We start from the raw sequence: 26,415 nt of genomic DNA on the forward strand, positions 1-26,415 counted from the left end.
TACAGTGCAGTCCAGGCCCTTCGGCCCTCAATGTTGCACTGACCTGTGAAATCAATCTGAAGCCCATCTAACCTACTCTATTCCGTTATCATCCGTATGTTTATCCAATGACCATTTAAATTCCCTTAAAGATGTCAAGTTTCCTATTGTTGCAGGCAGGGAATTCCACGCCCTTACTACTATCTAAGTAAAGAATCTACCTCTGACATCTGTCCTACATCAATCACTAGCATCAAATTAACAATGCACCTAAATTAACAGGAGCAATTGGAAGCAAGCCTACACTACCTAAATCTTCTTTCCAACCTTCTGCATTATCTGTAACGCCATGCACTTTTAATATTAGATTAGATTCCCTACAGTGTAGAAACAGACCCTTCGGCCCAACAAGTCCACACTGCCCTTTGAAGCATCTCACCCAGACCCATCCCCGTATAACCTACACACCCCTGAACACTAAGGGCAATTTAGCATGGCCAATCCACCCAGCATGCACATCTTTGGGCTGTGGGAGGAAACTGGAGAATCCGGAGGAAACCCACGCAGTCACGGGGAGAATGTGCAAACTCCACACAGAGAGTTGCCCAAGGTGGGAATCGAACCCAGGTTTTTGGCTCTGTGAGGCTGTAGTGCCAACCATTGATCCACCGTGCCGCCCCTTTCATCATATGCAGCAGCTTTTTCTATGCCACCTAGTTGAATGCATTCTGAAAAACCAGCTACACTCCATTCATCCCTTCTCCAATGTCCATCGCATTCGTAATGTTCTCAAAGGATTCCAGTAAGTTAGTTAGTCATGGCTGCTTTGCATAAACCCATACTTCGTCTGCCCAATAGGACAATTTCTTTTCGGATGACTCATTACTTCTTATTGATCGCAGATTCAAACAATTTCCCCACTGCAGAAGTTAAGCTAACAGGCTTACTGTTACCTGCCTCTTGTCTACCTTCTTTCTTGAACAGTGGCAATAAAATCACTGCCTTGAAATCTACCAGAACTGCCACAGAGTCCAGCAAATTTTGGTGAATTACCACAATCCGCATTTGCTATTTATTCCTGAGACATATTACATCAGGCCTTTCAACTTTCAACCCATTAGCTTGCCCAATATGGCTTCTTTAGTGGTAAAGATCAATTCCATATCCTCGCGTACCATAGCCTCCTTGTCACTAATTGCTGGCATGGAGTTTGTGTCTTCTACTGTAAAGACCAAGACAAAATACTTCTTCAATACATCGGCCATTTCTTCATTTCCCATTATTAACGGCCATCAGCTGAAGTACCAACAGTTACCTTAACCTCATTTTTTTGCATTTTCTGTAAATCTACAGAAACTTCTATTATCTGTTTATATATTCTAAGCTAGTTTCCCCTCATAAACCATCCTATGTTTCTTTATAGGTTCCTTCGTGGTTTCCTGTTGACCTTTATAACTTTCACAACCCCTAGTTTCCCACTGAAGTTTACCACTTTGTACTTATTAACTTTCAATTTGATACCCTCCATTACTTCTCAGTTATCCGTGGATGATTATCTCTTTTCCTATCGTCCTACCTCTTCAACGGTATATATCTTTGTTGAGCACAGTGAAGAAATTGCTTTGAAAGTATTCCATTTTTTCTCAATTGTCCCGTCATATATAGTCTTTGCTCCAAGTCAACGTCAGCCAACTGCTCCCTTGTCCCTTTGCAGCCTACTTTGTTTGAGCAGAAGACACTCGTATTGCATTTTACTTTCTCACCCACCATCTGTATTTTAAACTCAACCACACTGTAATCACTACTCCTGAGAGGGTCCCAAATTATTAGATCACTAATTATTCCTGTTCCATTATGAAGGACCCGATATGGGATAGTTTAGTTCCCCAAGTGTTCTATTGCATACACTTTGACAAAACTATCAGGGATAATTTCTATGAACTCCTCAAAGTTGCATTGATATGGATTTCATTTCAACAATCAACGTGGAGGTTAAAATCCCCCATGGTAAATGCTGCATTATTTTTACATATGTCAGTTATTTTTTTTTTTTTTAATTACCCACACAGCCGTGATGTTATCTTTTCGTATCCCACACATGACTTTTTCCGCTTACTGTTTCTAATTTCCAACCACATACATTCAACGCTTTTCTAAATAGAACTTCTATCATTTCTCACTACCATTCTGATGTCATCCTTAAACATCAGAGCTACACCATCTCCATTTCCTTCATGCCAGTTCCTCTGAATACTCTGATACCCTTGGATATTTAACTCCCAGTGATGACCACTTTTGCGATGTCTCTGTAGTGGCTACTAAATGAAGCTCAATCATGATTTTTACAGTAACTGATTTTGCTTTATCGAAAGGTATGGGCATTCAGGTTAAGTGCCATTATGCTAGCTTTGTTATCTTCTTTTTGAATCCTAACACCTTCACCAGAAGATCCTTTTGTTTTCCAATATTCTCGGTTTTTCCTGTCACTGCCCAGTTTCTATCCATCTTAGTGATGCACCACTCAGCCGCTTCTTGCTTTTTATTTCTTGCGTTATTTCTCTTTTCTGTTAATCCTCACCCAGTTGAGCCAACTCAGAGCCTCCAGTAGGTGATAACTCCCCTGCCAAACAAGTTTAAAGTCCTCTCAACAGAGTTAGCAAAACCACCCTCAAGAATATTGACCCTTTCACTGTTTGGCTGAAGATTGTTCCTCTTGAACGGGCCCCACCTTATGCAGAAGCAGTCCCAGTCTCTCAGAAATGGTCTCATTTACTCAGAAATCTACAGTGCTCCCACTTCTCACCTCAACTGGCCATTCTGCCAATTCCTAGCCCCACGAGCACATGGCAAAGGTTTAAATAGGAGTTGCAACCTTTGTGACCCTGGCTTTCAATGTGGCTCCTCACTTCCTGAATTCAGTCTTCAGGACTTCATCTGTTTTTTACCTATGACGTTGATGCCAACGTGTGCAACAGCCACCTGCTCATGCCCTTCTCCCAACAAAATGCCCTGCAACTGCTCAGAACCTTGCACCAGTGAGGCACCAAGCCATCCTGTCGTCACCAGAGAGTCTGCAGAGATGCATTTCTCTTCCCATAACGATTCAGTCATCTATGGCATAACTTAACTTGACAAAGTCCATTCAGTTTAACGAAAGGCAAAATTTCCTTCGCTCTCTCAGATAAATGTATTTGCCAGTGTCTCTTTAGTCATTCCACCTTCGACATACAAGCTGCAACCTCAACTTCTCAATGCAGTCTTGCATTCGTTAAACTAAACATAAATCAGATTTTGTAACTGAACTGAGTGCGCAGTAATAAATGCATAAATTTCAGGTTCCATGTAGTTTTGAAATGTTCAATATAGCTGAACTCCATTCGCTGCAACCTGTTCAGATTATATTATCTTTGAGCATGTTTTCAAACTTGTTTTGTACCTGTGCCAATTTTAGAGGATGAAGTTGATAAGGACGTTGCTTATTTTGAACTGCTTTCCCTGTATCTACATCATGTGTAATCACATTAGTACTTGATGCACAGCTGCAGTTTCCAGAGATATTGGTTACAGGACACTAGGAGTAGCGAGCACTGGTTATGGTTCCCAAAGATCTAGGTTTGCTCACGTGGAAGGTTACAGTATCTTCAGGTGTGTACAAGCCAGAGATACTCAGTGCACTCTTCAAGTACGGTGCAAACAAGATAGGTGCTGACTGGAAATGGCTCAGGTTTCCAGATCAGGTTCAATCCAAGGATTCAGATGAGAATTGTGCATGGTGCACCAATATACAATAGCTAAGCTCTACTGTAGTTCAAGTCTGGAATGTAAACAAATAGCCTGTCATGCCTCACAAGATCATGTGAAACAAAAAACACTACACAAGGGGAGACATAAGCAAACATCATGGATGTTTTACCACAAACATGCTCAAAGATCTTTGTTTCAAGGACAGTTTCCAAAGTGAAAGGACTGAATTAGATATGCTTACGCAGTGGATTCTCCCGGTTTGAGCCAAGGCATCCGAAGGCCCTCCTGCCCAAAGACAGATCATTGGATCTGTTACAAAGCAAAGGGGCCAGAATTGGAGGTGCGTGAGTGTTTGAAAATGTTTCAGGACTGGACGAGATTGCAGAGATGGGAAGGAGTGAGGACATAGATTTCAAAACAATGTGTTGGCATAACATTTCACTGAAGAACGTTGGTTGGACGGGAAGTACAATGGAACCAGAAGCAATTCGTTGCTGAATATTACTTGAAAGTGGATAGGTAGAAACTAAAATTGCCATTTTTATTTTAAAAAGGCTTCCATTAAAAGTAAAATGTTTTCACCTAATCAGCTGTTTCAATAGGTTTGTGGTCCAATCTCAATTGATTGATCTAAGACAAATATCAGCCAAGATCCAACTGAATGATAGTACATGACCAAGGAGTTGTATGGCCTCTTGGTGCGCCTATAAATGCCCATGCCAACCTTTTGTTTTCTGGTAATATACTAATCGAATGAAGATATTTGGCTGACTTGTCTGTTGGCAGCGATAGGCCCCACCAGTACCAGGCTCATGATGATTAAAAGCAATACTTTCCTCATCCTCGACAAAACTGCCCAGATGCACAATGAGATGGCTGGAGAAGCAAGACTCTTTATGTGAGAACAATGTTCTACAGTTAATGATCGCCACCCAAAGGTTGAGAACTGACTCCTGTTTTTGGATGTTAAAGGAGACAGTTCACTGAGATGTACTGCAGCTGGAACCAATGACCACTGGCTCCATTCAAACCCGTTATTTATCAGTGAACGGAGAGAACGATCTGTGTTGCCATCAAACTGCTGAAGTATTCAAAAAATTCTTCGACGTTTTTAAATGTAGAATCTTTCTGTGGAGGAACATTCAACCCGTCATTCATTCGTTATCTCTTAGAAAGGTTTATTAAATTATACTGAAACAATCTCTCCTTTCCCCCCTATTTCTCCTGCTTTTATTGTTCCATTTAATTGTTGGTTGATTTCTTCTTTTGAAAATCTATGTAATCCTGCTTCCCTTGTCCTTTCGGGCAGATCGTTGATCAGGACAGCTCTCTATGTAAAGAGAAATTCTCCTCATCTTCTAACTCTTCAAAGTTATCTTCAATGTTTTTATCCTGATTCTTGAATTACTATCATCTCCCATGGTCACTCTCACGATAGAAGGCAGACAGTTCTCGTTGTTGTCTTGGGGTTAATAGCCATCTGTCAAAGAGTCTAGGATAACACGATGTAGAGCTGGATGAACACAGTGAGCCAAGCAGCACAACAGGAGCAGGAAAATGGAGGTTTTGGGCTGAGACACTGCTTCAGAATTGTGGGAGGGGAAAGGGCTCTGAAATAAATCGGGAGACAGGGGAGGCAGATAGAAGATGGACAGAGGAGAAGATAGGTGGAGAGCAGACAGACCGGTCAAAGAGGCGAGGATGGAGTCAGTAAATGTGAGTGTAGGTGGGGAGTTAGGGAGGAGATAAGTCAGTCCAGGGAGGACGACCAAGACAAGGGGGCGAGATGAGGTTACCAAGTAGGAGTTGGGGGTGGGGCTTGAGGTGGGAGAAGGGGATAGGTGGGAGGAAGGACAGGTGAGGGAGACAGGGATGAGCTGAGTTGATTTTGGGATGTAGTTGGTTGGAGGGGAGAACTTGAACTTGTGAAATCCACATTGATACCATTGGGCTGCGGGGTTCCCGGGGGAATATGAGTTGCTGTTCCTGCAACCTTCGGGTAGCATCATTGTGGCACTGCAGGAGGCCCAGGATGGACATGTCGTCTGCGGAATGGGAGGGAGGATTGAAATGGTTTGCAACTGGAAGGTGCAGTTGTTTAGTGCAAATCGAGCATAGGTGTTTTGCAAAGCAGCCCCCAAGCCTCCGTTTAGTTTCCCCGATGTAGAGGAGGCCACTACGGGGACAGCAGATGCAGTATACCACGTTAGCAGATGTGCAGGTGAACATCTGTTTGATTTGGAAAGTCTACTTGGGGCCTGGGATAGGGGTGAGTGGGAAGGTGAAGGGACAGGAGTGACGCTTCCTGTGGTTGCAGGGAAAAGTACCAAGTGTGGTGGGGCTGGAAGGCAGTGTGGATTAGACAAGGGAGTCAGAGAGAGAGTAGTCCCTCTAGAAGGCATATAAGGCAGGTGGTGGGTTTGGATTGCAGATGCTGGAAGTGTTGGAGGATGATGCTTTGGATCCGGAGTTTGGTGGGGTGGTACTTGAGGACAAGGGGGGATTCTGTTTTGGTTTATTTTGCGGGGAGGGGGTGTCAGTATGGAGTTGCAGGAAATACGGCAGTCATGGTCAAGGGCATTCTCGACCACTGAGAGGGGAGAGTTGCGGTCCTTGAAAAACAAGGACATCTGAGATGTATGGGAGTAGAATGCCTCATCCTGGGAGCAGATGTGGCGGAAATGGAGGAATTGGGAATACGGGATGGCGTTTCTGCAGGAAGGTGGGTGGGAGGAGGTGTATTCTAGGCAGGTATGGGAGTCAGTGGGCTTGAAATGGATTTTGGTTTCCAGGTGTTTGAGGGGATGGAGACAGAGTGGTCCAGGAAGGAGAGAGAAGTATAAGAGATGGTCCAGGTGAACTTAAGTTTGGGGTGGAATGTGTTGGTGAAGTGGATGAACTGTTCAAGCTCCTTGTGGGAGCGCGAGGCAGCATGGATACTGTCATCTATGTAACGGAGGAAGAGGTGGGGTTTGGTGCCAGTGTAGGTGCGGAAGAGGGACTGTTCACATAACCTACAATGAGGCAGGCATAGCTTGGGCCCATGCGGGTACCCATGGCAACTCCCTTTGTCTGTTGGAAGTGGAGGAATTGAAAAAGAATTTGTTGAGGGTGAGGGTGAGTTCAGTTGAGCCGATGAGGATGTTAGTGGAAGGGGACTTTGGCGGTGTGGACTTGATGGGCCGAATGGCTTTACTTCCACTCCTATGTCTTATGGTCTTATGGGGCTGGTTGGGCCTGTGGGACAAGACGAAGTGGAGAGCCCTTCGGCCATCTGCATGGGAAATGCAGGTATATAGGGACTGGACTTCCATGGTAAAGATAAGGTGTTGGTGTCCAGGTAATTGGAAGTTCTGGAGGAAGTGGAGGGTGTGGATGTTACATAGACGTAGGTAAGGATTTCCTGGACCAAGGGGAAAAATGGAGTCCAGATAGGTCGAGATAATTTTGGTGGGGCAGGAACAGGCGGAGACAATGGGCTGACCACCGGCGAAGCTGATGCATCTCTGGCCAATGCCAATGCCGATGCAACTCTGCCCACCCCCACCAAAACAACTCCACCCACAGCCGAAGCAACTCTGCCCACTGTCGAGCCGACATCACTCTGCCCACTGCCTCCACAGCCAGAGGAGACAGAAGCACCCAGAACTGCCAAGCCATCACCATCAACCCAGACCTCCCTTTCACTGAGGACAAATGGTCAGTCCTCTGTAATGGGCTCACCTTCCTCCCCCTCCACCCACACGTCAACGAATACAGGTCATGCTTGGACGATGAGCAGTTTTCCTGCCACCTCTGCCTCCGTGTTTATTTCTTTAACTGTGAGCCTAACCCTCTCTCCACTGACCCCTTCTCTGACCTCCAACACACCCCCTCCTCCTGGACACCACCCCCAGGCCTCATACCCTCCCTCGACTTCTTCATCTCCAACTGCCATCAAGACATAAATCGCCTCACCCACTCCACCTTCTTGCCCATTCCAACCTCTCCCCCACAGAATGTGCAGCCCTCCACTCCCTCTGCTCCAATTCCAACCTCATCATAAAACCCGCAGACAAGGGATGCACAGTGGTAGTATGGTGCACTGACCTCTACATCGCAGAGGCCAGACGCCAACTCTCCGACACTTCCTCCTACTGCCCCCTTGACCATGAGCTCCATCCCTGAACACCAAACCATCATCTTCCAGACCATCCACAACCTCATCACTTCAGGTGACCTCCCACCCACAGCCTCCAACCTCATTGTTCTCCAACCACTCACTGCCTGCGTCTATCTCCTTCCCAAAATCCATAAACCTGACTGCCCTTCACCAACACCTTCTCTTGGATGATGTCTCCACGTTTGCCTATCCCTGCAATGTCTGTGTGCTCAGGTGGTGATATCTTTCTGATTTTAAGCTGTGGTTGGTTTGTTAGATATTTGCCCGTGAAGTGCAACCGCCCTGTTATCAGTTGCCACACTGCTTGGCACCCTGAATGTCAACCAACAGATCACTTGCTGTCTGTGTGGAACACACACGAACCCTCAACTGTAGATAAGTTGATTGTTCTCAGTTCAAACAATGGAATGAAGGCCAAGAGATGTGATTTAAGATGAACATACCCAAACGTGTGCATGATTTACAAATCTACGTTAATCAGATAGGATACGTGCATTTCTGTTACAAATTTCAGATTTCACGCGTGTGCAGTTGTTCAGTTGTGCGTGTGTATGTCTGTGAGTGCGCGTGTTTCTACACGTGTGTATGTGTCTCTGTGTACGTGTCTGTGTGAGTGTGTTCGTGTTTGTATTTATTTGTGTGTGGGTGGGGCTGTGTCGGTGTCTGTATACCTCTGTGTGCATGTGTGCATTTGATCTTGTCTTAATTATACAATTCATTTTGAAATCTCTTTCTTCTATCTGCCATATTTTTAATGATCCCTCCTGCGCCCTCCACTCCATAAAACTTTTCAGATATCCACACTTCTTCAAATCCAACCTCCATTATTTCCAAAAATTCAGACATTCTGCTAATGACTGGCCCAAATCAATTGCTTTCGCTTTGCAAAGTCATCAAATATCTCTCTTCAATTGGACAGAAAAACAAAACTCTGGGAGAAAGATTCTGTTAACCTACCGATTAGGGTTTCTAGTTCTTTCCATATCCAATTTCTTCACATGCTCATGTGTGGTATGAGAGACATTTAATGTATTCAAGCATCGATAAAAATGAGATACTGGAAACATTCAGATTCAATCCAACACATCCAGCGTTTGCATCCAGAAGCTGTTTCAATGATCCACAAACATAAAACGTTCTGTCCTATGCCAATCCAATAGCCATAAATTTATTTGACTAATTTGTTTTTGCCTGTGCTCAGTAACAAGAAGCACTACATGATTAATAATAAAAAAAATGAAATCCTTAGTCATCTTACTCTTAAACTACTGCCTAACTCTACCTTTATTGCAGGACACAATTTCTTTTTATTAAATCCAAATCTACTGTTAAGGACCACAACAACTAACTGCTTAATCTCCCAAGTGGATACTGTGTATGGTGTAAAGCCCGAGTAAATGAGACAGAAAGATAATTACAAAAAAAAACAGAAATGGTGCTGGTGACAAATTAAATGACTGGAATAACACAATTGGTATGAGCTTCATGCCGAGGGTAAACCAAAGTAATAAGTGATTTATTAATGTGATGGCGTCAAAACAGGACAGTAAGGAAGATTTTACTGATACAGAAATGTGCTGGGATTACATATATCTCAATTTGAACCCAAGAGCACAGTTGGAACCGTCCAGGGCTACTGAGCTTGGCTATCAGTTTCTGCTCAGCAATTCTGCTTTCTTCGTAAGTGTTCACCAACTGGGAGGAAACATTCCTGTCTGGCGATTGTTATCTGCTGTCCACTCATCAGCCTTTGTAGTGTCTGCATGGTCTCGCCAATAGGCCATGCCTCAAGGGATCCTTGTCAGCAGTATGAAGCACCCAACATTGGCCGGTCGTCTGATTGTAGTATCCGTGTCGATGATCTGACATGTCTTGCAGAGGCGTCCATTGTGTGGTATTTTGGTCGATGTTGTCCTGAGGGTTGGGTCGTTAGCTGCGAATGATGTTCTGTTGAATTTTTGATGTTCAGTTTGAAGCTGAGAATGGAGGCATAGGGAAGATCTTGACATGATGTCCATCATCATTGATGACATGGTTGAGGCTGCAAAAAAAGCAAGCTGCAGTTTCTCTGCTCCAGTGAAATACTGGACAAAGAAGGCTACTCTATCGGTCATGTCCTGTGTCCGTCATCTGAAGAGGTAATTGTAATTTTTTTTGCTGCAGCATGTCAGCACTGGCATTTGATGAGTTGAGCATCATATCTCTTTCTTTGACGGCGTCCTTGAAAATCTTTATGTGTTGATCACGTTCCTCATCATCTGAACAGATCCAGTGCATGCACAGGCTTGTGCATCGTGGATATCTTCTTTAACATGTTTAGGGTGGAAGCTGGAGGAGTGCAACATTGTGAGATTATCCATGGCCTTGCAGTAGAGTGAGAGATTGAGGTGTCTGTCATTAATGGAGATGTGTGTGCCCAAGAATGAGACTGTTCCTAAAGAGCAGACCAAGCTACGTTTGATGGTTGGATGAAAACTGTTGATATTGCTATGCAGATTTTTGAGTGATTCCTCGCTGTAAATCCAAAGAAGGAAAATGTTGTGAATGTATCTGGTACATAGCATTGGCCAGAAATCCTGAGCAGCAAAGTAGGCTTGTTTGAACTTTTGCATTAAAATGTTTGCATGCTGGTTTGCAGATTTAGTCCCAAGATTTGGTCCTGTGCATCTGGATGGAGAAGTACTTGCCAACCTTGCAGAAGTTGCAGCAAAGATGTATCAGATGGGTTGTAGAATGACGTCTGGAAATTGGAAGTTGTTGATGTTAAGTACTGAGACTTCTGCAGTGATGGCATCATGGTGGGAAATGCTGGTGAAGAGTGCCAAAGTGTCCTTTATGATGAAGAATATTCCTGGCTCGATTGGTCGGTGGATGCTGAATTTGTATAAGAAGTCTGTAATGTCGTGACTGAAGCTGGGGTTCTCCTGTACAATGGGTTTCAAGATTCTCTTGACATAGCCAGAGATGTCTCACACAGGGTCCTATTGCCTGATACAATTGCCCAGGTGTGTTGGCTTTGTATAACTTCGGAAGACACTAGAAGTCACCAATGTGAGAAATACACAGGATGATAGTGGATACGATATTCTGAAGGTCTGGATCAAAGGCCTTGATCAGTCTGTTGAGTCGATAGGTGTTTTCTTTTGTTGAATCAGCAGAAGGTTGGCTGTAATGTTACTGGTTGGCCATTTGCCGGTACACTTTTTCGCAGTAGTCTGTTCTATTCTGTATGACAATATCTCTTCCTTTGCCTACTGGTTTAATGATGATGCGGCGATTTGTCTTGGGAGCATGGGTGGCGTTAAGTTGTGCTTGGGTGACGTTTTGCACTGTCTTGTGAGCGTGGCTGATGAATCTGACATTAACATGTCTCCTGACGTGTTCAACATACATGTTGAGTCTAGGGCAGCAGCCTTCTGTGGGAGTCCAATTCAACTCTTTCTTCTTTGTTCACTGCAGTGCAGATATATCTGTCGACTGTTCCAGTGCTTTGGTAGTCACATTGGACTTGATTCTGTTACCTTGGGGCTCATCAAAGAATTTCTGGAGCCTCCTTCGCCCAATGAGTTCCTCTGTGACTGCCACGAGATCAATTGGGTTTATTTTGGTAGTGAGTGACAACTTTGATTTTATCTAGTGAAAGGGTATGGACAGTTCGATGACGGATTTCCCTGCGGTGATACTGGTTTCTACTGTGGTACCAGAGGAGGCTTGGTTCCTGCTGTTGGTGATGCCAGCTTTCTCCAGTTTGCTGTTCTTGGTGTGCATGTAGGTGGTGTAGTTCTGCTGCTTCTTCTGTTTGGCAGTACCTCTTAGCTGGTCCACTGAATCCTGAGCACAAGTAGAAGACATGGACTCTACTGTAATTTCTAAGCTGTGGCATCTGCTGTGGAGCTGGTGTGCAAGATGATTGAGGAGCATTGAAGACCTGCTATGGCAGAGTATCCCACGTCTGGATTTAGGCCAACTTGAATATAGAACATAAGACAGTACAGTGCAGTCCAGGCCCTTCAGCCCTCGATGTTGCGCCAAGCTGTGAAATCAAACTGAAACCGATCTAACTTATACTATTCCATTATCATCCATATGTTTATCCAATGGCCCTTTAAATGCCCTTAAACTTGGCGAGTCTACTACTGTTGCAGACAGGGAATTCCACTCCCTTACTATTCTCTAAGTAAAGAACCTACTTCTGACATCTTTCCGATATCTATCGCCCCTCAATTTAAGACTGTACCCCCTCAGGCTAGCCTTCTCCATCTGAGGGAAAAAAAAGCTCGCACTGTCCACCCTGTCTAATCCTCTGATCATCTTGTATGTCTCTATTTAGTCACCTCTTAACCTCTTCTCTCTAACGAAAACAGCCTCACGTCCCTCAGCCTTTACTCATAAGACCTTGCTTCCATAACAGGCAACATCCTGGTAAATCTCCTCTGCACACATTCCAATGCTTCCACATCCTTCCTATTATGCAGCGACCAGAACTGTATGCAATACTCCAAGTGCCGCCACACTAGAGTGGGTTCATGATCAGTAGTCCTTTTAGGATCTTCATCTCCTTTCTTGCAACTTCGCAGAAACATCTGTCAATATGTCTAATATTGTCCAAAATGTTTATCTGAAATCACAAAATTTCTGACCACTGCTCCTTCGACAGGAAAAGCACAGAAAAGAACACTGGCACAGAATTTAAAGGCAGAGACATCAATAAGCAGAGATATAAAAAAGATCATACAAATGTTGAGAGTGAAGTGTCGATAGGCTGAATATTAAGTCAGACAGTGTGACTAAAGTGTCAACAGCTGAACAGCAAATGAAAGGATGACCTATATTCTGATTAATTGGGGCAGAGGGTTATTGAAGGAAAATAAGGGAAAATAAGAAAATGGTGTTGGATTGTTTGCAGCAAACTACTCAGCCTCAGGAAAACATCGATCACATCACCACACAACCCTGCCACGGTTACCTCTGCAACATGTTAGATCATCGACATGGATACCATCATTACACTTGGGAACACCACTCAACACCTGCACAGCAGATCCTCAAAAGATCTGGCCAATGTTATCTCCCTCATGTGCTGCAGGCAAGGATGCCCCAAGACATAGCACATTGGTGAAGCCATACAGATGCTATGTAAATGGATGAATAGACACTACACAACAATCGCCAGACAGGAAAGTCCCCTCCCAATCGGACAACATTTCAGTGGTTCACGATATTCAACCTCCGATCTTTGGGTAAGCATCCTTCAAAGGGCCATGGAAATATGAAACAGTGCAGAAGTGCCAAACAGAAACTGATAGCCAAGCTACATACCCATGACAACAGCCTCAGCCATCATCTTGGATTCTTGTCGTGCTACATGTGACTCCAACACACAATTCAGTACTTGTAAAATCTTTCCTATTTTCTTGTTTTTACACCATCACCTTGATAAATTGTTCTGATCTCTCTTACTTAATTCATTTGTATAGGTTTTCGTTATCTGTTACTTGTTTAGGATCTCAGCATGCGACTATTACATCTATTGTGCTATTTTAGATGTTTGGTTTGTCTCCAGAACAGTTTTTTTTGTGATTGTGTATCTGCATCATTTAATCAGATTACATATCATCCCTTCAACTGCTGTTCAGCTTTTGAAACTTTCCTCACACCATCTGACACTTTTGATCACCTTCAGAGACATTTTATTCAACCCATCGACTCTCCACTCACACCATTTTTATGATGTGTTCCTCTCTCTGCCTATAAATTCTGTGCCTGTGTGTTTTTATCCCTTTTCCTGATGAAAAAACAGTGATGCCAAAGTTTGTGATTTCAAATAAACCTGTTGGACTATAACCTAGTATCATCTGACTTCTAAATATCAGCCTTGGAGACTATCTGTGAATTTGGTATCGATCATATAAATATCTGTCTCTATGTTAACTATGGCTTTGGTTCTGACTCTGTAAATATCCATCTCCATGCTACTTTGGAAAGTGGGATTGACCTTTTCATTTCTGACTCTGTGCTAACTGTGAGTGTGGTATTGTTTTTGTACACCTCGTTCTCTGGCGGACCAGTGGGAGTGAGTTAGGCTCAGTATGTATCAATTTCTGGTTATATTTGGGAGTGAAAGATTGGTTCTCTAAATTGTCTCTGTGTCTGTGAGTGTGGGATTGAATCTGGAAATATCAAGTAGTAATACTTTTATTAGTGAGGATGGAGTTTCCTTAGTAAATACCAATCTTTCATATTATCTGAGGAGGGAGGGTTTGACCTGTGTCAGTCAATTATGGTAACGGTGAATTGGACTTCGTTTGAGACCTGCCATCAGCAGCATTTTTGAGAGCCTGATTGCCTTGCATTACACCTTCAATTTAAATATGTTTTCATCAGTGAGGCAGCATCCAGAATCTTCTTTTGAAACATCATCCTGGCTTGAAAAGAAATACATTTCCCGAAATATATTGGGCCTTCCTTTGGATGAGGGGTATGTTGTGACATTGAGTAGCCTATGAATTATTCATGAAAGAATCAGAGGCATTGATGTGGATTTGGATGTGTGTTTTTTTTTCTCATTATAGCTGAGTGGATTTGTGGGGCATGCTGAGGGAATTGATGGTGTCTAATTCTCGGAGCATTTGAGATAGTAATTGGGAAAGAGGCAAGATTCAAAGAGAGTGAATTGGGAAATGGGAGCCCTGGAGAGACAGAGAGAGAGGCTGAGAGTGCGGCTGAGAGTGAGAAAGTGCGAAGGCAGCTTGTCAAAGAGAAGGTTGAGACAGTGAGTGTGAAAGGTAGAGTGAGGAAAGGTGTTACTGCAGGAGACAGAGCGGAACGATGGTTCGAGGAAAATAGTGGGAGATGCAGGCACTGAAATATTACCAGTCGTAAAAGGGTGAAATACAGAGCAGGAAAGGAGACTGTGGGAGAGACATATTGGGGAAGGACTGAAAGAAGCATTGTGGAAAAAGCAGGAGCAGGATTGTGTACAAAATTGGAAGCCAGAATGGAACTCTTACACACTCAAAGCATTCTGTGTTTGATTTATCTGCCTGTGTTCTGTGGGTGTGAGACTACTGGTGTTAGTGACTTGGTGTGCGAGAACCATCAAATGTGTTCCTGCTTGATAGTATGAATGTAAGATGTGCAAAACTGCTTGTACATGCAAAATTAATATGATTCTCTGGTTGCTTGAGATGGTAAATGTGTGATAGTTCTCGTGCAGTATAGGTGTGTGAGATGACGTTACCCAAGAGTGTGGGTGTTATGAATGAGTACATAGGTATGTGAGACAGCATGTTCGTGTTTGATAGCATAAATGTGCACATGCATGCCTGAGACAGCGTGTAAGTGTGATAGTGTAAATGTGTGTCACGCTGTATGTTTGTGACTGCGATTATGTGTGACAGCGGACAGCCATGAGTGAAGCAGTGTGATATATGTGGCAGTGTTAATGTGTGCATATGTGTGTGACACCGTGAATGTTTGTGTGAGTGATCACACGTGTGTAGCTGTGTGAAATAGCAACAGCTTTACTCGAATTCTCCGTTAAGTGTTTTCTGTGAGAAAACATTCTATGCCCCAAACTCTTTGAATAAGGAATTTTCTGCTAATGCCTGTGTTCATGTTTTTTGGAATATTAGAATTTGATCGGCTTTTACCATTTACTAACCGATGAGATGGATTCCTGTCCCTGGCAAAAAAAAAGAAAAAAATCCTGATTTTTTAAATACATTCACTGAAATTCGCACCCGCTTCTACTGCACTAAAACACCTGATACTTTGTCCCTTAAAATGATTACAAACATCTCTCTCCGCTTAGCTCTGATGATGAGTCATCCTCTCTGTCTTTGGATGCTGCCTGAGCCGCTGTGATTTCCTGCATTTTTGTTCTTGCTTTCAGTACAGACTGCAGCATCTGCAGTCATTTTCCCCTATTCTTTCCACCGTCTACTTTGTTTGAATTTATTGGCCCCTCTGCGATGATGATTTCCAGCTCCATCTGGCATTTGAACTCCCGCGGGAGCGACGGATTTGCAATTGGTTAGTGCTCGAAATGCTTTCACAGCTTTTCCTGCTCATATCTAACAAGTAATTCATTTTTTTTCTCAAATGAAAATGCTCTTCTGTTCCTTGATGTTTCTTCCACTCCGAGGCGATCAAAAAGTTTTTTTTTAGGAAAGGGTTCTTTTGCAAAGATAGTGTCATGCAGCATAGAAAGAAACCCTTCAGTCCCATTCACCCACACCGACCAAGTTTCATAAACCAAACTAGTCCTATTTTCTTGCGTTTGGCTCATATCACTCTAAACCTCTCCTACGCATATAGCTATCCAAATGTCTTTTAAGTGTTGTAACATATCTGCAAGTATCACTTCCTCTGGCAGTTTATTCCAAATACGAACTACGAAGTTGCCCCTCAGGTCCATTTTAAATCTTTTTCCTGGTGTCTTAAACATATGCCTCCAGTGTTAAATTCCCTCTCCCTAGGGAAAAGACCTTTGCTTTTCACCTTAGCTATGTCTCTAATGACTTTATAAACCTTTGTAAGGCCACGACTCAACCTCGCACACTTCAGAGAAAAAAAAAACCCAGCCTATCCCACCTCTCCTAAAAACTTAAACCTTACATTCCCACAACATTCTGGTAAAGATTTTCTAAACTCTGTATAATTTAGAAGCATGCTTCCAATAACAGGATGACCAGAACTATATACAGTACCCCAAAAGTGGTCTCTCCAACTTCCCATACAACTTTGACATGACATCCCAACTCCTATGCTCAATGGTCTGAACAATGAAAGCACCTGTACTGAAGACTATCTTCATCAACTTGTCGGCCTTGGACACAATTTTTACAGAAGTACGTAACTGAGCCTTTAGGTTTCTCTGCTCAACAACATTCTGTACGACCCTACCATTTACTGTATAAGTTCTGCCGCTGGCCTGAGGTTTCCAGACCAAAAATATGATACTCCACCATCACCCTTTTTATCCTATCAAGCCAATTTTGTATCGAGTTGAGAACCTTTCCTTGAATCCTATATGATCTCACCGTACTCATCATTCCACTACACAGAGGCTTACGAAAGGTATTACTAAAGTTCACGTAGTTAATGTCTAATGTTCTGCATCATCAATCATTTTGGTTACATCCACAAGAAACTCAATCAAGCTTTTGAGACACGATTTCCCAAGCATGCTGACTATCCCTAACCAGTCATTGCCTCTCTAAATGCATATAGATCCCATCTCTCAGAATTCCGTCTAACAACTGACCCGCCCATAATGTTAGACACACTGATCTTCAGTTCCAACGATTCTCCTTACAACATTTTTTAAACAACAGAACAGCATTCTCCAACTTGAAGTCCTCCAAAATGTCAGCCGTGGCTATAGATGATACAAATATATCTGCTAGGCAACTTGCAATTTCTTCTCTAACTCCCCACTCGGCAACTTATCTACCTTTGTGTTTTTTTAAGGCCTCCAACATCTCTTCTGTGATGTGGACTGTTTTCAAGACATTCCTATTTATGTCCCTGAACTCATTAGCCAGCATTCCTTTCTACACAGTAAAAACTAACTCAACGTATTTGTTTATTATCTTTTCCATCTACAATGGTTCCAAACACAAACGGCTACATTGATCTTTAGGGGGTCCTATTCTCTTCCTAATTTCTGATGTTGGTACATTACCTTCTCCAGCAATTATTTGATGTAATGGGCAGGGTCTCAATTGTTTAACTTAATGTCATAAACTTAATACTATTTAAGACTGTGAGATAACAAAGTGGGGAGCTGGATGAACACAGCAGGCCAAGCAGCATTTTAGGAGCACAAAAGCTGATGTTTTGGGCCGAGACCCTTCTTCAGAGAGTACTATTATCACTATTTAAGACTGTGTTCCTTGCATTTGTGTGTGTGTCATATAGATAGTTTACTGAAAAGGAGCTACTGAATAACTTTTCAGAAAAGCATCACAGAAAAGTCGTAAGCATTACTGCCTCACAGTATCAAACACCCGGCTTTGTTTTCAGCTTCAAGTCACTGTATGGATTTTGCACATTCTCGCCATTTCTGAACGTGTTTCTTCCAGGCTTTGCAGTTTCCTACTATAATCCAAAAAAGAAAAGGGTAGGTGGATTATCTGTGTTAAATGCAAGGATAGAGAGTCTGGTTGGAATGTTCTGCAGAGGATCAGTGCAGGTTCAATATTTTCACTGGCGAGGTTCCATGATTCATTCAATTTTATACTACCGAGCTGGAATACAGAAGCAGACAAAAATAGGTATCTGTGGGACTTTTGCAAATTGCTGAGAAATCCAGTGGATTACATAATTTGTTGTGTGACAGCCATCATCTACAGTTGTAATGTGGCTCCTGTCAATACAGAATTGATTCGTTCTATATGTCTCGCTGCCTCAGCAAAGTAGCCACTATATTCAAAGACCCTCTCTGTTACAATCGATTCTAACGTCTTTATTTGAGAAGAAGATATGAAAGCTTTATAAGGCTCTAGTTAGGCCCCATTTATACTGTGTCCAATTTTGGGCCCCACACCTCAGGAAGGACATACTAGCCCTGGAGCGTGTCCAGCGGAGATTCACATGGATGATCCCTGGAATGGTAGGTTTAACGTATGATGAACAGCTAAGGATCCTGGGATTGTACTCATTGGAGTTTAGAAGGTTGAGGGGAGATCTAATAGAAACTTACAAGATAATGTATGGTTTAGAAGGGGTGGACGCTAGGAAGTTGTTTCCGTTAGGCAGGGAGACTAGGACCCGTGGGCACAGCCTTAAAATTAGAGGGGTTAATTTTAAAACTGAAATGAGACGACATTTCTTCAGCCAGAGAGCGGTGGGCTTGTGGAATTCCTTGCCGCAGAGTGCAGTGGAGGCCGGGACGTTAGATGCCTTCAAGGCAGAGATCGACAAATTCTTGATCTCAAAAGGACTCAAGGGCTACGGGGAGAGTGCATGGAAGTGGTGTTGAAATGCCCATCAGCCATGACTTAAATGGCAGAGTAAACTTGATCGCCGAATGGCCTTACTTCCACTCCTATGTCTAATGGTCTATGGTCTATGGTCTATATGCACCAATATATACAGGAACAGTATCTTTGCTACTGTTATTATACTTCTACATGGAACAATAAAATTTTAAACTTGAGCCTGATCTCGATCTTTGCACATCTTCTCTGTCTCCGTAACGTTATATTCCTGACTCTGTTCTCTCCTCCTTATGCGCTCTGTGTTGTATGGTCTGCCTATACTACAGGCAAAACAAAACTTTACACTGTACCTCTGTTCGTGTTACAATAATTATTCAAACAAAAACCAGATCAACGTCCCAATTCTGATAACTCACCAGGGACAAAGTGAAAAGTCACATTGATGCAACAAGAAGCTTGGGGAATCCAGATCCAGGATATACAGTTTAAGGATATCTAGTAGCCTATTTAGGACTGAAATGAGGAAAGATTTCTACACCCAGAGAATATTGACCCTATGAAAATCACTGCCATAGAAAGCAGTTAACAGCAAAAGATTTAGTACTTACAAGAAAGAATTAGAGATAATTCTTAGGGTTAAAGGGAAAAGAGGGCAAGCAAAAAATGCAGAGACAGTGTACTGTATTGGATGATCGCCTGTGATCTTGTTTTGCTGAGCAGCCCGACGGGCCAAACTAAATGTCCTGTATCTGCTCCCACTTTCTATGTTACTATAATTCTAAAAGCCAGGTGTCACTTTCTAGTGAGTAAATGTCCTCAATAATGAGCCCTGCGCCTGAATATTCAAAACACAAAACTTTCATTCTGCAGCAGGAAATTAAACTTTGTTGATGATTTTGCAATGTAACTTTTGAACTCAGTATTTGTAGTATCATCATCTGTAGTGCATTTGTCTGAAGTCAGAAAGTGGCCATTTGGTGCACTGAGTTCCTCTGAAGGAACAGTCCTTCAAGACGCAGGTCCCCACTCTACCTCCCTAACCCTGCATTTCCCATTTAGTCTACACATACGTAGACACTATAGACCACTATAGCATGGTCAATCCACCTAATCTACACATTTTTAGATTGTGGGAGGAAACCAAATCATCAGGAGCAAACGCATGCACACTTGAGGAGAATTCCACACAATTGCAAATTCTACACAGACAATCACGCATGACTGGGTTTGGCCCAACCCCCCAACACTGCAAGGCAGTGCTAACCAGTGTGACACCGTGCCACGTAATTATTTCTGTTTGTCTACATACATAACAATAAACAACTAATATTGTTGTCATTGAACTCTGAACACGAGATGTGTTTCACTTGTAGGATTCTTAATCTTTTTACTGAATACCTTACTTCACAAAATAATTAAGAACAAAGAACGTCGCATTTAAGGTTGGTTGGCTCACCGAGCTGTTTTCTTTTGTTCCGCAGATGTTTCGTTACCATGCTGGCTAACATCCTCAGTGCAGCCTCTGATGAAGCGTCGGTGTGTTTTCCCGCCTGGTTTTGAAACTCTAGGGTCCGTTGCGATGGATTGCCTCACTTCCTGGTTTCCTCCATTGTGGAATGTATATGGGGTCGAGCTCAGTGTGTTTATTAATAGCATGCTTCGTTGAGTGCCATGTTCCAAGAACTGTCGTGCTTGTCTCTGCCTCGCCTGCCCCTGGATCTTGGCGTTGTTCCAGTTGAAGTCGTGGTTCTTGACTATGTAGATTGAGATGAGTAGTTTAAAAACCAGGCGGCAAAACACATCGACGTTTCATCAGACGCTGCACTGAGGATGTTACCCAGCACGGTAATGAAACATCCGTGGAACAACTAAACAGTTCGACGAATGAACCAACCTCAACGACCACAACCCGAGCTAAGGTCTACTCCAAGAACATAGAATGTTGCACTTATATCAGATTCATTGCATAATGTTGAATACATTTTGCGTAATAATTAATTAGTTTCACTTGACCAAATGCCAGCACATTGAAAAGGTATGAGCTTAAAATTTTGTTAGAATCAATGTGAGCCCAGGCTTGATCATTTTACCTGATATTCACAAAAGAAAACATTGTTTACATAGCGCCCATGGAGATTTTGCAATATTTTTCACCTCTTCTCTGAATTTTCTCTGTGTTGCTGCATAAATGCATGGGTTCAAAAAACAACTGAAAAACTTCATGAAATCTCCAATTTCAGTCACAACATACTCAGGGTTCGTTGTGTCACCTCGGTAATGATTGACATTTGTCAGTCTACTGACACCTAAAATCACTGAATGCGGTGACCAAAGCAATAAAAAGCTAAATGATATAGAGAACAATAAGATGATGGATCTTTTTCGGGTCTCCATCTGTGAATCGTGAGGGTCATTCCTTTGACCCCGGAGTCCAGTACGGGTTCCGTTGGCCACTAAAATACGGTGAATGGTTAAAGAATTAAACAAGATAATAAGAGTAAAAGGAAGCCATATAACCCAGACACTGTAAAACCAGACATATGCTATTCCTTCAGGTGAGGAGAAAAAAGCCAAATTTCGCTGGCACCCCCATGGCTTGTTATTAATTATTGTGTGAGGTTCATATTGAAACAAAATTGGTATTTCCTTTAAGAAGACCACGACAGAGATGGTTACTACAACCGTGTTTGCAATTCTATTGGTGCAATACTTTGTTTTAAAGTTCTGGCAACAAATCGCTACAAACCTGTCGATAGTAAAGGAGAGGGTGCACCAAACAGTCAATTCAAGAGTAGCCGCATCCATATATATAATAAAACTGCATACTTGAGTATGATACAGGAATGACAATTTGAAATGATAACTGAAAATATAATTCATCATTATATTGAGGATAATCACCAGAAGATCTGCTGTTGCCATGGCCGCCATGTAGACAGAGATACACTTGGATAGACCACACCTTCTTCGGAAGAGAATTAGTAGAACCATCAAATTCGCTGTCGGGGGTGGGGGGGGGGGCGATAAATAATTATCTGGTATTTAATTGAAAAAAAGTATACATCTTAAACAATTGAATTCATTCTGTACTGTATAAAAAGAAAAACTGGCCACAGATTCATTAAGTGGAGGCATCGGTTTTGGACTGGGTGGATCAACTCAACAATCACACAACACCAAGCTATCATCCCATGTGTTTATTTGAAATCACAAGCTTTCAGAGGCGCAACATTTTCGCCAGTTGCAGTGACAAGACAGAACTCCTCTCACTGCACCTGATGAAGGGGAAGTATTTTTGAAAGCTTGTGATTTCAAATAAAGCTGCTGCAGAGCTCACTCGCTGTGGGTCAACAAGGCATTCCATTAAATAAAACACAATTGTTTGCAGGGCCTTTAAGGAACATTGTAACATTGATCAGGGTTTTAAATAATGAACAACATGGAAAATACGAAAGACATGGACTTCCTAGGTTAAATGTACATTATGAAATACTCACATCAGAGAGATTGATTTCTTTTTAAAGTCCACATTAAAATAAAGGAGAGTGCTAACATTAATTGACAACAAACAGATTACAATAACTCACCAGGAAGAGAAACAATTGTGAGAATCGGGTAATAAATCTCTTTCACCAGTGAAATAGCTTGTTTCCCCATTTTCTGCGAGATTGGAAGAATTTAGGAGTGAATGAATGCTAGTTGAATGGAAGAGTCAATGTTTGAAAATCATTATTTATAACTGCATGAAGTCACCAGAGAGTCAAACAAGTTTAAAAACCAGTAACATTAGTGACAGTCATTGAGCATGTTTAAAATCAGGGAAGTGTGAGACACTTTCTGTCTTTTGACAAGGTGATTTTCAGCGGCCTTGTCAAACTGCTGCAATCCAGACGCAATAAAAAGACGCTTTGGAAGGGAATTCAAGAATTTTGACACTGAAGGAATGGCGATATATTTCAGGTCAGGATGTTGAGTGCCTTAGAGAAGAAGTTGCAAGAACTTGGTGTTTTCATGTAGCTACAGTCTTTGTCCTTCTCGATGGTCATGATCATTTGTTTCAAGAATGCTGTGTAAGGATTTTTTGTGAACTTCTGCAATTAATCTTGGAGATAGGATGCACTGCTGCTACTGAGACACAGATGGTGGAAGAAATGGACTTGTGTGGATTGGTGTCAATCGAGTGGCTGTTTTGGATCATGTCAAGTTTCTTGGGTGCTATTGAAGCTACATTCATCGAGGCAAGTGGGGAGTACTGCATCACACTTCTGGCTTGCCCCTTGTCCGTGGTGGAGAAGTTAACAGCTTAGTTTCTTGTTGCAGGTTCCCTCGTCTTTGCGGCTTTGTCATCAAGGTATGATATGGCTAGCCCAGAGCAGATTGCGATCGATGGCAAACTCAGACTGTTGATAGTGGAGGATTCAGTGGTGGTAATACCACTGAATGTCAAGCTACCACAGTTGGAATCTTTTTTCTTCTCGCGAATAATGTTTATTTCTTGACATTTGTGTTGTGCGAATGCTACTTTCCAATTGTCAGCCGAAACCTGGGCAATGTGCCGATCTTGTGGCATTTGAACAAAGGCTGCTTCAGTATCCAAGGAGTTTCAAACCATACTGAACATCGGCGAACATCCCTACTTCTCACCTTATGATGGAGGGAAGGCCGTTAATGAAGCAACGGATATGGTCGTGCTCAGGACAAAGAAAGCTGTTTTCTTTTTAGAGATAATAGGAACAGCAGGTGCTGGAGAATCCGAGATAACAAGGTGTAGAGCTGGATGAGCCCAACAGGCCGATCAGCATCTTAGGAGCAGGAAAGCTGACGTTTCAGGCCTCGACCCTTCATCAGATGAACATGAAGCGTCAGCTTTCCTGCTCCTAAGATGATGCTTGGCCGGCTGTGTTCATTCAGCTCCACACCTTTTTATCTGTTTGATTTATCAGATTGTGAAATAAAGTTGGCATTGAGCTGAGATAATTGAATAAGACATTACTTAAGAATAAAAATAATGAATTGTCCCAGGATGGTGGTGCACCTATTTCTCTAGAGCATGTACTTGTAGCTATTCTCTAACAGATCGCCCAGAATCTGTGTTGGACTCACATCTGGTTCTCCATATACTCCAGATTATGTTGTAAGCATATATTTAGAATATTCTCCAGCTCACAAACTTTGGAAACATCTACAATTCATCCTTGTAAAAATCTCTAATTCTAACTTCACATTATTGGTGAGGAACATTGAGTTGCCCATGCCCCAATCAGGGAATGTCCTTTCTGAAATGCCCCTCCTTCTTTATCTACTCCTTCATTGAAGACATGTGGGAGATATTGTTTCTTTGTACAGTCTTCTGATCATCTGTCCTAATATCTGCTTTAAAAACTTAATTGTCTTATTTTACATTTGATAGAATATCTCAGAATCACCATGTATCACTTTGTTCCGTTATAGTCACCATATTCATACAAATGCTTTGTTGATGTAGCAAGGTGTGGAGCTGGATAAACACACCAGGCCAAGCAGCACCTTAGGAGCAGGAAGGCTGACGTTTCAGGCCTCGACCCCTTAATCAGAAATGGGAGATGGGAAGAGGGTTCTGAAATAAATAGGGAAAGAGTGGGAGGTGGATCGAAGATGGATAGAGGAGGAGATAGGTGGAGAGGAGACAGACCGGTCAAAGAGGGAGGGATGGAGCCAGTAAAGATGATTATAGGTCGTGAGGTGGGGGGAGATAGGTCAGTCCAGGGGGATGGACAGGCCAAGGGGGCGGGATGAGGTAAGTAGGTAGGAAATGGGGGTAGGGCTTGAGGTGGGAGGAGGGGATAGTTGGGAGGAAAGACAGATTAGGGAGGCTGGGATGAGCTGGGCTGGTTTGAGGATGCGGTAGGGGGAGGAGACATTTTGAAGCTTGTGAAATCCATATTGATACCATTGGGCTGCAGGGTTCTCAAGCGGAATGTGAGTTCCTGTTCCTACCCTAACCCTCTCTCCCCATTTATTTCAGAACCCTCTTTCCTTCCCCCATTTCTGATGAAGGGTCGAGGCCCGAAACGTCAGCATCCCTGCTCCTAAGATGCTGCTTGGCCTGCTGTGTTCATCCAGCTCTACACCTTGTTGTCTCAGATTCTCCAACATCTGCAGTTCTTATTATCTCTGAAACTCGTTGATGCAGGTAGTCCATAGTCGTTGCACAATCAAGGCATGTCTTCTTTACTTCTTTAATCCCATACCCAGTAATGACTGGCAACCTGCTTGTTACCCATCTAATATTTTTTGACACATAACAGAAGCTGTCTGTGATTTGTGTACAAGGATCCAGATAATAATGTTTGATAGCTTAATAATTGCGAAAGTAAAGGAATACTTACATCAATGATACGTGGCCCTGCTCCCTCTCTCTCTCTCTCTCACTCACACAGACACACACACACACACACACACACACACACACACACACACACACACACACACACACACACACTCCCACTCATATTGATGTTCCCACTCACACTCTCACACACATTTTCTCACACACACACCGTCACCAGCACACACTCTAACACTTGCAATCATGTACTATCTCTTGAGCACACACTGCCTCTCGCATGCATTTGCTCATGCATGCACACTCTGGCTTGCGCACTCACACAAACATGAACACACTAACTCATGGTCTCTCACACTCTCTCACATTCACATATATATTGATATAAACACGCACATACAAACTCTCATACACACCCCCACAGAAACGCAAACAAAATAATAAATACCCACCCTCAAGCATACACCCCGCCACCCCACAAACACACTGACACACAGACATACACATATATCGTTACCAAGTGACATGAATGATAAAATAATATCGTCATTTTGAAATATTAAAGCTGCTTTACACAACCCCCGAGTGCCAGATTAATACAGGGCAATCACACAGCTGGGTCAGGCTCAAGATTCACATCCCTACAGCATTGAAAGTCTTTTGTATCACTCAGTGAATTGGAAACAGACCCTCTGTTTCAGAATAGGACATCGAGTCAGAAGGTCATACAGCATGAAATCAAACCATTAGGCTCAAGCTTAGATGCTGATGGCCAAAACGTTGTGTGTGAGAAATAGAACATAGAACATAGAACATTACAGCACAATACAGGCCCTTCGGCCCTCGATATTGTGCCGACCTATCATACCAATCTGAAGCCCATCTAACCAACACTATTCCATGTACGTCCATATGCTTATCCAATGACGACTTAAATGTTCCTAAAGTTGGCGAATCTACTACCGTTGCAGGCAAAGCATGACATGAGATTTTGTGATCTGGGCAATGAATAAATTTCGTGGAGATGATTGGGTGTGGTTTTCTGCCTCGATAAGAGGAAAAACATGGAAAGAACTGGCAAAGAGAACAATTGTGATGTAATTGTCCAGAGGAGACCTAACCACAGTACAAAAAATAAAAGAGAGAATGTCAAAATTGTTTCCGTGGAGAAAGGGCTTTGAGGCTAGATATCAATGAGCAGTTACTTAACATTCAAAAGTGAGCCCATTAATTGGAGGAAAATGTGATTTAATGGCATT

The sequence above is a fragment of the Stegostoma tigrinum genome, chromosome 48 (assembly GCF_030684315.1).
Source record: "Stegostoma tigrinum isolate sSteTig4 chromosome 48, sSteTig4.hap1, whole genome shotgun sequence".
Classification (NCBI taxonomy): domain Eukaryota; kingdom Metazoa; phylum Chordata; class Chondrichthyes; order Orectolobiformes; family Stegostomatidae; genus Stegostoma; species Stegostoma tigrinum.